Below are 6,000 nucleotides of genomic sequence, written 5' to 3'. Positions count from 1 at the left end.
CAGTGCAATTACCTGTGAATGTGTTTCTCCCTGGACTGTGCCCTGCCCTTGTCTTTGTGCCTGGCTCAGCACCAGCAGGCCGGAGCAGCTCAATGTTTGTGGAAGGGGAGGACTTCCAAGCATCCATCCAGATGCAGCTCTGGGTCAGTCCCTGTGCTGGGCACTGGGGGGGGGGGGGGGGGGGGGGGGGGGGGGGGCAGGCAGAGGCTGTCCTGGAAGGAGCGCCAGTCACCTGGGGAGCTAGGACAAGTCTGTGTATTTACAAGTCCGTGTATTTACGAATAGAAAAGTGCCAGGTGGCTTGAGTTGGGTGTGGGCCTAATCACAATTCCAGGGGATAAACTGGAGGTTGCCAGGTAGTGTGGGGAGACCCAGGGAGGAGAAATGATGGAGTTGATTTCATGGACTGCCAAGTGGTTCCATTTTGCCAGAGCATAAAATATAAAGGGGAGATGAAGCTCGCCAGGCCTCTGTGTGGCCGGCTAGTGAGTTCAGACTTTGCCCAGCAGATGATATCCCTCCCCTGCCCACTATTCTCAGCACTTTTGACCTGGGGAGGTGTTTCTAGGGCATTTGTTTCCCACAGGAGCAATGGGTGCTCAGGTAGGAGCCTAGCAGGAAGAGGCAGCCCAGTTTACAAAACATGTTTATGTGACACAAAAACTCTCTCCCTAGTGGCTGCCTGGTAAACTCCTAATCATCCTTCAAGCTGTGGCTCAGAAGTGAACCCTTCTCTGAGGCCGTCCCCAACCCACCTGAGCTAGGTTCCTCACTCCCTGCTCTGTTCTTCCCACTCTGTGTCTCTGATTTTACATGTGTCTCCTCTACTAGACTGGGAGCTCCTGGATGGCAGGCACTGTCTCATTCATCTTTGTTTCTGGGTCCAAGGGCCCAGCACAGACAAAAGGAAATTTTTTGCAAGTTTAAGGTGCACAGCATGATGGTTTGACGAACCAGGACTGAGCCCAGGTTTGGGGAGTCCATCTGGTGGGGAAAGAAGGCATAGCTTCAGATGGCTAAGGTCAGAGCTTGGCACACTTTCAAAGGAATCATGCCTTAGTTCTGATCCCTGTTGCCTTGCCAATGGCATGCTTGAGGGAGAAGGGAAGAGACATATATTGGGCACCTACTGTGTGAAGACCTAGCGTGGACATTCTCATATAGAGAGTTCTATTTAATTCTGAAAAAGGTATTGTGATCCTCAACGTACAGGGAGGAAGCTGAGGCTCACCAGGAGGGAAGTGACTTGTCCACCATCTCCCAGTCAGGGAGAAGCAGAGCCAGGATCTGAACTCTAGGCTCAGTGCCTCCTTGCCTGGGGCTCAGGGGCTCACATGAACAGGAGTAAGGGCCAGGTGGGGACTCTCAAAGGGGAAGGCTGTGTAGTTCTGTGGGGGACTGGGGCCTACTCCTGGGATTATGTCCTTTGGCCCTAGACCAAGGACCCTGCAATCTGGGCATCTGCCCAGTGCTGTTACTCGTGCTGCTACGCTGGTCTCCCTGGAGCACGTGAGGGACTGCACGGTTGCCACTGCGGCCTGCGGCTCTGGCCCAGCTCCAGCCTGAGTCCGTGTAGCTCTGCAGCTTTCCCCACACCTGCCCCAGCCTGAGGCAGAAGCAGGGGAGGCTCTGGGCCCAGCCTTGGTGGCCTCAGACCAGAGGAGCAGCAGGGGGTAGTGGTGGCTGGGACCTACAAGGGGGTCATATCAGCCCTAGCCAGCACCCCAAGGGAGGGGGACTCTGGCCCACTCCCACCGCAAGGTCACATGACTTCCTTTTTGTCTCTTGGCTGCTCTGAGGAGAAGGTGTGTAGATTAGGGTGTAGAAGAGGACAGGACCCCAAAGGCCCCACTGGGTGGGGTTGGCATTCCCATGTCTCACAGGCTGCAACTCTGATAACTCCCTCAATTCCTGCAGGGCCACCATGTGCCAGGTTCGGTGCTGAGAGCTCTATCCGGACTCATTTAATTTCTCACAACAGCAGATAGAGGACACAGGCTGGGAGAGGAGACTCTGGAAGCCGGCTTCCACTTTTCACTACCTTAGGCCACTCCACTGGTGCACAGACCTTCTGGGCAACAGTGGCCCCCTTTACTCACTAGCATTGTGGCTCCCGAGCCAGACAAGCTGGGTCGAAGTCCCACTTTCGACATTTACCGTGAGATCCGTGTTTGTTTCCTGTCTGTGAAATGGATGTGATGAGGATAGAGACCTTGCAGGTCACTGTGACGATTCATCGAGATGATGCATACAGAGTTTAGCGTGACATCTGGCACGTGGGAAATGCTCAACATATTGTTGTGGGGTGCCCTTCCCTCCTCTCCACACACCCCTTTCTCCTCCGTGAAGCCGCCCTTCTGACTGCCGCACCCCTCACTCACTGCGTCCTCCTCCTCCTGGGGACCTCGTCTGTGCTGCATAAGTCAGCATATTCGGTTGAGTTGGATTCCTGTTGGTCACCTCTCCAGGTCGTCTCCCCACGATCTAGACTGCTCTTCCTTCTCCAGTCTCAATTCCCATTGGGAATTTACAGTTTCAGGGAAGCTGATTCTACTCCCACCTACTCTCTATTCTAAGGGTGAGACACATGCTCTGAGCTAAGCCACTAAACGACCTCTGCCCCTAGGGGTTAATCTACAGGTGGGCAGGTGAACTCATGTAGTCCACAGTGAATCTTAGGACTTGCTGGGAATGCTGGGACACAGATTCTATTTTCTCTGCGGCTCCACATGGTGGGCAGTGCAAATGTGAGGTCTGGAACCGCTGCAGCCAGGAACTGAGAGAAGGAAGCTTAGGGTCCAGAGGTAGGACAGCAGCAGAGAAATGGAGTTCTGATCAAACCCGACTGTTTGCCCAACTGCCAGGCTCCACTAGACTTTTCAGTTGCACGAACCAACAAACTTCCTTTATTGTTAAGTCGATCTTCTATTACTTGCAACTAAAATCATCCTGATTCAAACACTATCCAGTAAACAACTGTGTTTACCAACAAATACGTTTGTTCACTTATATACCGACTAGGCCTCTGCTCCACACCAAGCACAATGTACTGATGTGGTCCTGTCCTCCTCAAAGAGCTTACAGTCTGATGGAAAGCATCAGGGATTAAAATGCCTGTTTGGAGGGCTGGCTCTGATATAGGTAACCTGCTTAGCATTTATCCTCCCTCCTTTAAATAGCAGAACCCTGACTTTTCTTTGGGTGTCATCTAAAGGCCTGGCCAACTGACCACAGCAACTCATTCAGTGATAGGCATGAGAGTCAGCCCTGAGCCTGCAAGCTTTACAAACAGGTCCTGTACTTCTGCTGAGGGTGACTAATCTGGGGAAACATAAGACTGGGGTTTCCTCGAGCTGAAAGAGTGCAAGACTAGTTAGTCTCTGAGAGTTGGTAGCAGTAAACTTCTGACTTCACTCCTTCATTCAACCAGATGTCAGTGCCTCCTCCCACACCTGGCCCTGTGCTGTAAGCTGGGGAAGGAGGCGTGAAGCAGACATGGCCCCTCTTCTGAGCTCAGTCTAAAGAGGACAAATGAGTAAGTAATCCACAGTAGCCATACTAGGAGTAATCAGCTTAGCCTGAAGGCATTCATTTTGGTTATTGTTGCTGTTAATTATGTGATATGTTATACAGAGTGTAACATATTAGAAGACCCAAGCAAAACTTAAAAGTAAAAATTTCCTGGGGCACCTGGCTGGCTTGGTTGGTGGAGTGTGTGGCTCTTGATCTCGGGGTCATGACTTTGAGCCCCACACTGCGTGCAGAGATTGCCTAAATAAAAAAACTTAAAAAAAAATAAAAATCTCCCTTAGTTCCATGACTCAGCTATGATCATGCTTAATATTTTTTGTCTATAATCTTCCAGATGCTTTTCTATGTACTGTACCTTAAAAACCCCCAACTAAATGCAGTGTGGTATATTGAGTTGGATCCTGGAACAGAAGGGCACTAGTGGAAGAAATGGTAAAAACCAAATAAACCAAATAAAGCCAGAGTCTAGTAACGTCCCAACGTTCATCTCTCAGTTTTGGTAAATACCATGATTATGCTAATAGTAGGGAAGCTGGGTGACGTGCATGTAGAAACTCTCTGTACTATCTCTGGAACTTCCTGTAAACCTAAAATTATTCCAAAATAAAAAGTTTACTTTACAAAATGAACTCATTCTCTATTGTTCTGTAATCTATGTTTATTCACTCAATAGTTTATCTTGAAATTCTTGTCTTAAAAGAATCTATTTCATGATCACATACTATTCCTTGAATGAATCATCACAGCCTATCTCCCCTATTGTTGGAAATTTAGGTTGTTTCCAATTCTTAGTGTTATAAAAAAAGGCTGCACATCCTTAGTCATTTCCTTAGGGTACATTAACAAAGTGGAAGTGCTGAGCCAGAACTGCCAGCTAGGAAACAACATACTGAGCACCACAAGCCGTCAATGTCCTCAAGCCCTGGATATATGTGAACTTAAGTCCTGCCAGGCACACCAAGAAACAAGTACTGCTCTCATTCCTTTATTATAGGACAACTGTCAGAGGGCTTCAAAGGATGAGCCAACAAATTCTCACCAAAGATTCTCTCAGCCCACCGCAGCCCCTCGCTGGTGTCACACCCAGCTCAAGCACACGTGGATCTACCCTGTCCCGACGGTGCCCTTCCGTGCTCCCTCCCATCCTGGCCTCAAGGAGGGCAGCTCCGTGCAGGCAGCCACTGCAGTGGTCTATGGAGTAAGAGCAGGTCCCGCTGGCCCAAGGTGTGATTTCAACAGCTCCTGTTTCCATCTTCAATGACAGAAGGTCCCCCTCGCAGTGACTTTTGGGTATTGTGGTCGTCAATACCCGGCAGGCCGCCATGTTAGGACAGACTGCTTCCTGTCCGCACCTCTGGGGAAGAGACTCGGATTCCCACCCCCACCGGGGGCACATCTAGCAGCTCAGGAAACACCCCAGTGAAAAGCAAACTGTTCTGGGTTGGTCCAGCAGTCCAAGGGAGAGATGAATATGGCGCTGGGGAACAGGGACGAAGATACACAGTCTGAAACACCTGGTAGCCATGGCAGGGTCTTTTCCTTGGCAAGGAACCATAGGAAAAAAGATAAAAAAAGGACTACTTATTGGGGTGCTATTTTCCAACTCGTATGGACTGTACCACCCATAGATGGGTGCTATGGTCATCCTTTTGCAGAGGAGTTCATTCAGGCTTGGAGGTTAAGCAGCTCCCCAAGGCTACGTCAGTGCCAAGATCTAACCACAGGTCACCTCTGTCACCATAGAACCCGTGCCCACATCACTAGGCAAATGACTGAACATAGAGCGGACATTAAAACCGAGAGACTCCCTTCTTTTCAGTCCCACAGCAAAGGGTCACCCCAACTCACAGTGAAAGCACTGATGCTATGTGTTTGGGAGAGGTGGGAAGGATGGCACGTGGGCCAAGCTGAAAGTGGCCATCGACTCTGTCCACATAACCTTGCCTCTGGCTCTTCCGGGTTCTTGAGCAGAAAAACTTCCCTTCTGATGTCCCTATGCTGTTTGAAAAACATGGTTTCCAACCGAAAGCAGATTTCTCAAGTACCCTAGGGGTTCACTACATAAGAGCAGCCCTTAGTGCCAACGGCCTCCACCTGGAATGCCCCACCCTCTATGCGGAGCCGCCCCAGTCCCACCTCCTCCTGGAAGCTACACGACCATCTTCTCTGCAGCCTCACCTCCTGTACCACATAAGCAGCCCTTTCTTCACTCTCCGCTTCTTCTCCAAAATAGACTCGAGGCAGTTTGGAAAGACTCAAGACATGTCCAAGCACATTAACACCAAACAAAATGACAGACATTGGGTGAGGCGGGTAAGAATTTTATTACGAAACCCTGACGGAGGAAAAGCACAGTATCAGACACAAGGGGTTTCCTCACAGCCAGGGCAAAGAGAAAAACAGCAGAAAATGGAGCATTTCTTACCAGTAGAAGAATGCACACCAACTGAACAGGAAGGTAAGTGATCT

The sequence above is a fragment of the Panthera uncia genome, assembly GCF_023721935.1.
Source record: "Panthera uncia isolate 11264 chromosome C1 unlocalized genomic scaffold, Puncia_PCG_1.0 HiC_scaffold_4, whole genome shotgun sequence".
NCBI classification, from domain to species: domain Eukaryota; kingdom Metazoa; phylum Chordata; class Mammalia; order Carnivora; family Felidae; genus Panthera; species Panthera uncia.
The sequence above is the reverse complement of the archived record's forward strand: the minus strand, read 5'-3'. Positions refer to the sequence as shown.